Consider the following 12300-nt stretch of genomic DNA (forward strand, 5'->3'; position numbering starts at 1 on the left):
AAATATTATAGTAGTTCTAAGTGCCACCTGCTATCACTAGTTTTAAGTATAGCAAAGCTCTCTCCTCTTGAATGAAATAAATTAAAGTTATCATTCAGACCAGAATGATTGCTCGAAAAAAAAATGGTTAAGGTCGCTTACTCTAATGAGGTAAATATTATGTTATGCATAAGGAGTGTGTCACAACAAATTTTATGAGGCCACCTATGAAACGCAACAGGCAAAAAGGAGCAGCTTAGCATATAATAATCAAGTAAGTCAATAACGATCTAGGTAGCAGGAAAGAAGTGCGCAACTCAATTATTTTATTATAATACGGAGAAAACCGTATACGCACATAAGAATTTTACGGCATAGTGCAGCTGAAATACTTACAAAGATCATTTATAAATAAACTAATTTAGTACTAGAAATATCTATTTCAGGTCCTCGAGGTATGACGATTTATTTTTAGAAAACCAATTTTACGATACATGGAACAGAAGATAGTTAACAGACACAGTTCACTGCTAATGCATGGTTTCAGTAATTTCAGATATGCATAGAAAATTGTTTAGAGAGCTGGATCAGGCGACACTGAAACTACTGTATCGATTTAATTATACTATTTGTCATGAAAAACTCAGGTGATAATAATTTGTATATCATACGTTACCAACACTGTGTCTTCAAATCTCTTCACTCCATAAAAGTCTTTTCTGTTTTCCTCTAACCAGTATCCTTACCATCCTACCTTATCCAGTAGAGAAGTGAATTTTACGAGCTGGTTGCATGATTGATACATACAGGCTATACGAATGGATAGTCGTGACACATTGGTTGTCGACGGGCTATGCTTATTCTCCGCAAATTGCGAGTTCAATTAAGATTTGTTATGTGCAATTGCATGACAGGGAACACCAAGCTTCCCAATTTCCCTAATGGTAGTTTGAACACGAACTGTTCATCACGTAAACGAAGCCACATTGACTATGTCTTTAAACTAACGACGCAATAGAGAGAAAATTAAAGAGCTGAACTTGAGAAAAGAGTAACTATTGTAAAAAGAAAAGAATAACAAGATTTCGAACAAAGTGTAAACCTAAAGTGCCTTGGAAGCACCAACTACGAACAAGAGAACGCTTTTCGTCAGGCCTTGTAGTCACAGAGACTAAATATTTCTTTGTAAATAATTTTTAGACATGATATATATATATATATACTAACTGTTAACTGTACTTTGTAGTAATAATGCAGTCAGTAATAAATGGACACGTATATGCTGCTGCGTGTGAACCGACTATAGACAAGTAATTAATGGACACGTATAAAAGTGGTGCGTGTGAACCTTAACATGACGACCTAACAAAAGGTGAACACGAATTAATAATAACGTGTGAACTGAAAAGGTGATAACTCCAAGGACACGTGTGAAATACCACGTTGTTATAAGTACTTGTACCACGAAACCACGATGTAGAAAGCCGAAGAGTGAAATTGAATAAGTATTGTACTTACCACAAACGGTACTGCACGCCTTTCCACGGACACATTCTTCGAAACAGCTGCAGGAGTCGTCGCATCTGGCTGCTTCCGTAATCCAGAGTCGATGAAAAACTGTGTAAAAACTCACACCACAGCTAGTAGACACCAAACGCTCTGCTCCTCGCAGAATACTGCTGCTAGCGTTGTGGAACTCTCAAGTTATTATCACGTGATTGTGACCAACGGACGTAACACTGTGCACGCTGAGCGCTCAACAATCAATTTTTCTTTGCACAACGAGCGCGAATGCCAAATGTGTTTGAAATGCATTCAAAATAAAATATGATAAAGCAATGAATTAAGCACTCATGTACCTTGTGAAATTTTAAAGACTCTAGTCGGAAGAGTCTTAAGCTCGATTTTGACAGTTGCTACCGAATTTACTGACCAGGCCGAGTAATGACGAAAACGTGTCGAACCAAATAAAACCAGAAAATAGATAAATATGAGAACCAAGCATTCCTAAGAGAATGAGACCTTATGTACATAAACAATTGTTATCCTTACCTAATCCAATTTTCTTTTAGACTAAGTTATTAGAAAGTAAGCACATTCTAATACAGATTTTTTTTCTGTATTTTTCATGTACGAAAACATAAATGGAAGCACGGACATGTGTCAAGTGAAATAGAGACCCCCACCACACGGCTCAACATGTTGCAGAACCAATCTTCCAGTTCCTGACCCACGACGTATTTCCAACGCAACATCACACGCCGACAACTACTCCAACTTCCACAGTGAAAGTGATGCCCTACTTTTCCTCCACTGTGAAAGTGTAATCAATTTCCCCACTCAAGCGCAGTGCTATCATTTATACCCGAAGTTCTACCACTCCCAGTGCAACTCATACCTACCCAAGTGTAGTAAAACATATTTTTTTTTTGCAGGTCATGAAAGCCACAAATATGTAAAGTGCTACGTATTTACTGAAAGAAATCTTCGACGAAACAAAGACAAAAATATTCCTGTAATATATCATTGTAAAACAAGAATGTCAATTTTTTTGTAACATATTTTTTCCACGAGTGTACACAGCACCCAGACTTCCTGCGAAGTCAAGCAATTTATTTCTTTGTTATTTTTTAATATTTATTATGCCATGTATAATGTATCTATGTATGTGTATCTTTATCTTAATTTCATTATCTTTTACCGAGAAATGAACATTTGTTATCCTTGTACAATACATTAGAAAGAGCACAGTTCAATTGTCATGTAGTTACACTATGGACAAATTGCTATCAATTTCAGTCGTACGAATATACTTACCTGATACTCTGTATGTTAACCACTTTCCCTGATGTAGTGTGCAAAATCTATTGTAAAGAATTTTTGCAAGTAATACTAACTTGTTTCACGAAAGCAATAATATCACGACTACGCGTGAGTCGCGATGATCCTGACGGAGTCATCGCTCCTCACGCGGGAAGCAATGTGATATTATTGGATTTCAGACATTTTGCATATGAGAAAAGGACAGCCACCGAGGCGTAATTTGTAATGATGATAAGCATGACAACACGAGAGTAAGGGAACGAAATCTATAATGTGCGCTTATACCAAGACGCGCGGCCAGCGTTTAAAAAGTACTTTTAAACACTATGACTCGCTGGTCGCAGATATTTAAAATCATTGCCGCTGCGCTTGATAGCAAGAAGCTGCGAAACAGAAGAAATAACAATTTATCATTTGTTAGGAAAATTCTAGAGTCTTTATAGTTATTTGTACTTCTGGTCGCCGATATGTTAACATGTACTTCATTACTTTTGATGTTTGGTCGCCGACTTGTTAAGACGTGTTGTGTAGTACCGCTACAAGTTATATTTCATTTAGTGTGAAAAACCACGTTATCATCAAGAAAGAAAACGCTTTTGTAAACCTTGTGACGATAAAAAATTCTTACGCGCACGCCAGGACATTTAATTTTTACAAAATACCACACATACAAAAGCAGCTCCATTTATGAGAAAAACATAAAAAATGGAAGTTTTGTATTCACTGAAAATTTTTTTAATTTTTATAGTTTAACGCCTTTGTTCTTTGAGAATATATTGATGCTTCACTGTACAGAAACTCTATACTTATTCTTTTCTTTAAATTAACCACAAATAATGTATTTGTTTAAATGAACTTTGTTGCAGGTTCGCTCTTTATCGCGGTGTCTCGATTGTATTTGGGAGACCATTAATGTGTTGAATTTCCGATCTTACAACTTGTTTTACAAAATTTCACTGTTTTGCATTCATTTCCAATTTTTTTTTATTATTCAAATAGGTCCCTTAGGTAATTTCATTGAAGAGTCTGATTGCGGGAAAGCAATCCGGGTTAAGAGGTCATTTGAGAAACTATTTTCGCGCAATCAATCTGTACATCTCCTGAACACAATCGAGAACCGACGCATCAGCGATCATTCATTAATTTTTCTCTCTTTCCAACTCGTACCAAAAAACGGCCAAGGAGAACTGCCATGAGTACGCAATCTAGTGTTAAAGGCTGCATTCTTTATCTTGTCAGCAAACATTGAAATAAATTATCATCATCAATGTTATTTTTGGTTAAGTGTGAAAAGCAAAAAACCTTTTAACGCTAGAGAGGGACACGGTTAAGAAGGAATAATGCATCAGAAAAGAGATACTCGACTCCCAAAAGAAAATCGTGTCATTGCTGTAGAAACGTTACTCGATTCCGAAGGGGAAGGCATGGAATCAAGAGTATTTCATAGCGACGCAATTTCTGTGTTATTTCGTCAATATGAGGGAGCGAATGACGCAGTAAAGAAGGAATAATGCATCGGAACAGAGATACTCGACTCCAGAAAGGAAATCCCGTCGTTTCCGTAGAAACGTTACTCGATTCAGAAGGACAAGGCGTAGAACCCAGAGTGTTTCATAGCGACGCAATTTTTGTGTTAAGTTGTCAATGCGAGGGAGCGAGGGATGCAGTAAAGAAGGAATAATGCACTGGAAAAGAGATACTCGACTCCCAAAAGAAATCCTGTCGTTGCCGTAGAAACGTTACTCGATTCAGAATGAGAAGACATGTAACCGAGAGTATTTCATAGCTACGCAATTTCTGTGTTGATTCTTCAATGTGAGGGTGCGACGGACATAGTTAAGAAGGAATAATGCATCAGAAAGGAGATACTCGACTCCCAAAAGAAAATACTGTCATTGCCGGAGATACGTTACTCGATTCAGAAGGAGAAGGCATGGAACCCAGAGTATTTCATAGCGACGCAGTGTCTGAGTTAATTTGTCAATGTGAGGGAGCGATGATGCAGTAAAGAAGGAATAATGCATCGGATAAGAGATGACTCCCAAACGAAAATCCTATCGTTTCCGTAGGAACGTTTGTGGTGTCACCGCCAGACAGCACACTTGCTAGGTGGTAGCTTTAAATCGGCCGCGGTCCATTAGTACATATCGGACCCGCGTGTCGCCACTGTCAGTGATAGCAGACCGAGCGCCACCATACGGCAGGTCTCGAGAGACAGCACTCGCCCCAGTTGTACGGACGAATTTTCTAGCGACTACACTGACGAAGCCTTTCGCATTTGCCGAGAAGACAGTTAGAATAGCCTTCAGCTAAGTCAATGGCTACGACCTAGCAAGGCGCCATTAAGAGTTTATATTCTTTATAACGTACCGTCAAGAATGATGTATACAAATGATGGATTAAAGTTAAGTATTCCAGCAGCTACGTACTTTACTTTATAGCATTCATTCCGTATCCTGTTTCAGACCTCACGCCAGCCTGCGTGAGTTTGACGCGTGCATTTCGGCCTTCTCTAGCAATACAACAACGTTACTCGATTCAGATGGAGATGGCATAGAACCCAGAGTATTTCATAGCGACGCAATTTCTGCGTTAATTCGTCAATGTGAGTGAGCGAGGAATGCAGTAAAGAAGGAATAATGCATCGGAAAAGAGATACTCGACGCCCAAAAGAAAATCCTGTCGTTGCCGTAGAAACGTTACTCGATTCCGAAGGAGAAGGCATGGAACCCAAATATTTCATAGCGACGCAATTTCTGTGTTGATTCGACAATTTGAAGGTGCGAGGGACACATTTAAGAAGGAATAATGCATCAGAAAAGAGATACTCGAATCCTAAAAGAAAATCCTGTCGTTGCCGTAAAAAAACGTTACTCGATTCAAAAGGAGAAGGCATGGAACCCAGAGTATTTCCTAGCGACGCAATTTATATGTTAATTTGTCAGTGTGAAGGTGCGAGGGACACAGTTAAAACGGAATAATGCATCAGAAGAGAAATACTCGACTCCCAAAAGGAAATCCTGTCGTTGCCGTATAAATGATACTCTATTCAGAAGGAGAAGGCATGGAACCCAGAATATTTCACAGCGACGGAATTTCTGTGTTAATTCGTCAATTTGAGGGAGCGAGGGATGCAATAAAGAAGGAATAATGCAAAGGAAAAGAGATACTGGACACCCAAAAGTAAATCCTTTCGTTTCCGTAGAAACATTACTCGATTCCGAAGCAGAAGTCATGGTAACCAGAGTATTTCATAGCGACGCATTTCTGTGTTAATTCTTAATTGTGAGGGAGCGAGGGATGCTACAAAGAAGGAATAATACATCGGAAAAGACATACTCGACTCCCAAAGCAAAATCCTGTCGTTGCCATAGATACGTTACTCGATTCAGAAGGGGAGGGCATGGAACCCTGAGTATTTCATAGCGACGCTATTTCTGTGTTTATTCGTCAATGCGCGGGGGCGAGGTATGCAGTAAAGAAGGAATAATGCATCGGAAAAGAGATATTCGACTCCCAAAAGAAAATCCTGTCTTTGCCGTGGCAACGTTACTCGATTCAGAAGGAGAAGGCAAGGAAACCAGACGTGTTATTTTGTCAATGTGAGGGAGCGAGGGATACAGTAAAGAAAGAATAATGCATCAGAAAAGAGATACCCGACTCCGAAAAGAAAATCCTGTCGTTGCCGTTGGAACGTTACTCGATTGGGAATGAGAAGGCATGGGACCCAAAATATTTCATAGCAACGCAATTTCTGTGTTGATCCATCAATGTGAAGGTGCGAGGGACACAGTGAAGAAGGAATAAAGCATCAGAAAAGAGATACTCGAATCCCAAAAGAAAATCCCCTAGTTGCCATGAAATCGTTACTCGAATCATAAGGAAAAGGCATGGAACCCAGAGTATTACATAGCGACGCAATTCCTGTGTTAATTCGTCAATTTGAGGGAGCGAGGGATGCAATAAAAATGAATAATGCAGAGGAAAGGAGATACTCGACTCCCAAAAGTAAATCCTCTCGTTGCCGTAGAAAACATTAACCGATTCCGAAGGAGAATTCATGGAACACAGAGTATTTCATAGCGACGCAATTTCAGTGTTAATTCGTCAATGAGGGAGCGAGGGATGCAGTAAAGAAGGAATAATGCATCGGAAAATAGATACTCGACTCCCAAAAGAAAATCCTGTCGTTGCCGTGGAAACGTTACTGGATTCAGAAGAAGGCATGGAAACCAGATGTGTTAATTCGTCAATGTAAGGGAGCGAGGGATGCAGTAAAGGAAGAATAATGCATCAGAAAAGAGATAACCGACTCCCAAAAGAAAAACCTGTTTTTGCCGTAGGAACGTTACTCGATTGGGAAGGAGAAGGCATGGAACCCATAGTCTTTCATAGCGACGCAATGTCTCTGTTAATTCGTCAATGTGAGGGCGGGTGGGATGCAGTAAAGACGGTATAATGCATCGGAAAAGATATACTCGGCTCCCAAAAGAAAATCCTGTCGTTGCCGTAGAAACGTTACTCTATTCAGAAGGAGTAGGCATGGAACCCAGAGTTCTCCATAGCGACCCAATTTCTGTGTTGATTCGTCAATGTGAATGTGCGAGGGACACTGTGAAGAAGGAATAATACTTCGGAAAAGTGATACTCGCTTCCCAAAAGTAAAACCTGTCGTTGACGTACAAACGTTACTCGATTCAGTACGAGAAGGCATGGAACCCAGAGTGTTTCATTGCGACGCAGTTCATGTGTTAATTCGGCAATGTGAGGAAGCGAGGAATGCAGTAAAGAAGGAATAATACATAGGAATAGAGAAACTGGACTCCCAAAAGAAAATCCTGTCGTCGCCGAAGAAAGGTCACTCGATTGGGAAGGAGAAGGCATGGAAACCAGAATATTTCGTGGCGACGCAATTTCTGTGTTGATTCGACAATGTGAAGGTTCGAGAGACACAGTTAAGAAGCAATAATGCATCAGAAAAGAGATACTCGACTCCCAACAGGAAAGCCAGTCATAGTTGTATAAATGTAACTCGATCCCGAAGGAGATGGCTATGAACCCTGAAACACGTATGTAACGCAGCAGCGATGGCGAGGCATTGTAGCATCTGTGACCAGAGAGTATGCGCTTGACCGCGCGAGTGTTGCGAGCGGTTCTCAGTCAGTAGTAGTCTTTGCGAGTTAGTTGTCGCTATGCAGAGTAGCAGTCAGTCAGTCGTTGCGAGTCTGTAGCTCTGTCTAGTTGAGAGCAGTACTCAGTCTGTAGTCGTCATGCAGAGCGGTCGGTCAGTAGTAGCAGCCCAGTGCGGTTGTGTGATGTAGGCGGTCGGCAACAATGGTCAAGATGAGGAATAAGGTATACTGTTAATTAATATAATCATTAGATAATGAAAAATTTTATTTATTGTAATTATTCTCCAACAAGTCTCCCAATAATAATTTTTTTATTTCAAAAGCATTTTCTCAAAAATTTAATTTTTTATTGAACTCAAGATTTCGTTGCACTTCCCATTTCATTCCACTTCTTTTGAAGAAAAATTTCACTAGAATCACAAAAAAAAAGGGAATATTATTATTTGCAATGCAGTTCCTCCAAGCGGTGCGCAACAACAAGAGCAGATATGTGACATCCATTTATTCTGAGGTAAGACTTTAATTCTGATTGTTTTTACACAGGGCCAAAGACCGATATTTCGGTTTAATTAAATTTTCTTATTACTGAATGGACTTTAATTTTTCATCAGGAATTTATATTTGAGTCAGATTGCGAATTTCACATTTTTGTTGCCATTTTCAGTATATTTCATTGTGGGCAGGTTACGCATAGAGCAATGTCCATTAGCATTTCTAATTAGTATCGTCCTTTCTTTAAAATTTTGTGGGGAGGTTACACTTGGCCCACATTTCTATTAAGTATTGTCAATTTTCTTTCTTTTAAAATTACGGTAGGGAGGTTACACTTGGCGACACCCAGTCCAGGATCGTATTTCGTTGAGAGTCTTTTGAGCGACAGTCAGATATCTGCTCTTATTTGCTTAGATAATTAGGATTTGGCGCAACGCTTTTAATAATATTGTGACTTTCTTTGTACAGGTCAACGGCAATTTGCTGCTTTGTTGTATTTGTGTGTTGCTTTTGCATTGTGCTTATTTGCTTTGTGAAAAATTTTGACTATTGTAAAAATGCCGCGAAAGACTGTGAATAGTGTATCGCGAAGTATTGTGAATGAAATTACCGACTTAAACAACGTGACCGATAGTAATTGTGATACGCAACGTAATGATGACAATCCTGCGTTCACTAACAATCAGTGCATTCCAACCACTAATGATGACTTTCACCTTAATGATGAACAAACGAACTCAACTGTCTCGTCTGTTAACTTGACGACAATTGATGACGCAGAATGCTCTATGATAATGAGCGCTGCCGAGCTTAACAGACCCGATTTGGAAAATTTAAGTGACAAACAGACGAATTTGTCTAATGAAAATGAACAGGATACACAAAGTAAGACGGATTTATTTAATTCCGAAATAGTGAGTGACAGTGTACATCGGGCTGATAATCCTTTTTGTAAGTTGCAAAATGACCAAATGGTCACACAAAGTGCGACAACTGCAGGTACATCATTAAACAGTACTGAGAATAGAAATGCTAATTTTGGTTCGGATCAATTTATGACACTATTGCTACAACGAATTAACCAAATAATGGAAAACCAAGACAACAGTAGTAAAGATCTCAAACAACTTAGGGAAGATAACAAACACTTAAATGAAAAACTTGACAATAATGACAAAAAACAAGACAAACTTAGTGAACAAATTACAGCCGTTGCCACGCAGTGCCATGACACTAAGGAACAGCTGCGCGCAGAAATTGAGGCGTGTTCACAAAAAAATAGCGAAGAAATTAAATCTGTTGCGCAAGAATTAAGAGAAATGCAAACAGTCGCAACAGAAACACTCAGAGACGAAATTAGCGGAGTCGCTAAACAATGCTCTGAAAAAGCTGCACAATTACGGGACGAGTTTAGAGCAATGACGGTAGAACTTTCGCGCGCTATGGACGCAAAGATAGACACGAAATTCGAACAGCAGAACACTCAGATTAACGAGCGCTTTAATCAGCACATACAGAACAGTGATACGCGTTTCCGCAGATTTATTCAGGATCAAAACAAAGTAAAACGACAAGTCATGGAAACAATCACTGCACAAAGACAAGAGGACAAACGTAAAATATTCGCGAAAGCGAAGACGTATGTAGACAATAATATTACTACAGTGTCCGACAAAATTAATACCATAGAACAATTGAACGCCGAATTACGGGATGAAATTTCTGACCTTAAATCAAAAACAGATACTCACACAGTAAATATTCAAACAGTGACAGATAGATTCGAGCAATTAGATCTAACACGGGATAGTGATGTTATCAAAGGTGATGTTAAAAAACTGAGCGAAACTACGCGCAAGTTGCAAATACAGATTAATGCGTCTGATTCTAAAACCGATGATCAGGTTAAAATACTGACTGAAAAATGTGATGAATTGGCCAGTCGTATTGATGCTATCGAAAATACTAATGACAATAAATCAGACGATACTGCCCCGGTTTCATTTATCCAAACGCCTGAATTTCAAAATTTACAGCAGACAATTAATGAGATTGATTCATCTAACAACACGTTACGTAGGAAGTTATCAAATTTACAACAAGAAGTAACAGAAATGAAAAACACTTCTGTTAATAATACACAACAGACGCCACTTTATGAACATGTATCAGACTCACGCAGCGCGTATAATTTGGGTAATCTGCAGAGAGTACGGGACTTAGATTCCGAACAACCACAGTTCAATAGATACTCTTACGATTCTGAACCTGTTCCATCATGCAGAGATGATAACTTCGACTACAAACATTTTCTGTCAGTGAGAAAGTTTAAGGTTTTCAAAAACGATAGAACGCAGATTCACCCACTGGATTGGATTCAACAGTTTAGTTTTGCTCTTCCACCGACTTGGCCTGTAACACATAAACTTGAATTTATTTGCAGTTTTTTGGAAGGCGAACCGGCAACTCGTATGAGACCGATCGCGAGACAGTGTTACTCGGTAGAGGAATTTCAGAATGCTTTTCTGTCAGCGTACTGGTCGAAGACAACACAGCGCGGAATTAAAGACCAACTAATTAGTTTGCCAAACTACGAGAACTCAAATTTTCCCAGTGTAACGCAATTTTTTGAGCATATGGTCCAACAAAATCAGTACCTAAGTGAACCGTACAGTGAATCTGCACTTATACAATTATGCATTTCCAAATTACCACGGTCATTACGAGTGTCGCTTCTAACAGGCCAACAAAAAGAAAACATTTCAGCATTCAGAGATCTTTTACAGCTCTTGGAAGTACAGCAATCCGATTATTCTTTTGTAAACAAAAACTTTTCGAGTAACAACCAAGGTCAACAACAGTACTGCAATTATGATCAGGGACGTAATTTCAATCGGAAAGATAACAGACGCTTTAGGAACGATAACTACCAGAACTTTAATAACAGGCAAAATTCTAATTATCAATACCGTCAAAATTTTCAGCAACAGGAACAACACTTTAGTAACAATAGAGGTGTTTCACAACAACAACATCAAAACCAGCCGGTTAGGATACCTAACCAACAATGGCATACACAAGGTCAACCAGGCTTTAATGTTTCGCCGCGTGGACGCATAGTCCCTGGTCCAACAAATAGTAACGCACGGGAGCAGAGAAACAACTATGTACAAAGAAGACAGTATTTCAATTCCTATCGTAATGCACCGTATAGGAATGACTATTACGACAGACGTAAAAATAATGAGGACAATTTTCAGCGAACATCTAACAACAGTCGGTCATACCAACAGCAAAATCATACGCAAGAACATATTCTCGTGAATGAACCCGACAGTAGGTACCATCCAGAGCGTAACACGCCTGGAAGAAGTAATAGGACAGTTCAAATAGTCGAAATGCCACAGAATCCTCCTAATAATAATAACACGTCAGATAGAATCTGACTAAATACTGCACAGGACGCATCTTCTAATAACACAAGCACTACCTCTGACACGCAAAATGTTGTTCACGAAAATGTAATTACTTTTGACGACATCAGAGACACTCTTTTACAGGAAAGACCAGTTATTCAGAAAACCATTTCACATCCTGTTATCGAAATTAAAATTGGTTCATCGAAATTTTCAGCAGTAATTGATTCCGGATCACCAATATCAGTAATTAATGAGGAGACTTTCAACGAGTGCAACAAAGAGAATACTTATCCGACGTTACCTTTAGGCAAAACAAAAGTGAAAGGAGCAGTATCGAGTAAAGGTGTAGACGTTAAATTACAGACGCATTTATCATTTTGTATTGGAGGTCATACTTTTCACTCTAATTTTTGGATTGTGCCTTTATTGACAACAGACGTTATTTTAGGTACGAA

The sequence above is a fragment of the Schistocerca serialis genome, chromosome 1 (assembly GCF_023864345.2).
Source record: "Schistocerca serialis cubense isolate TAMUIC-IGC-003099 chromosome 1, iqSchSeri2.2, whole genome shotgun sequence".
Classification (NCBI taxonomy): domain Eukaryota; kingdom Metazoa; phylum Arthropoda; class Insecta; order Orthoptera; family Acrididae; genus Schistocerca; species Schistocerca serialis.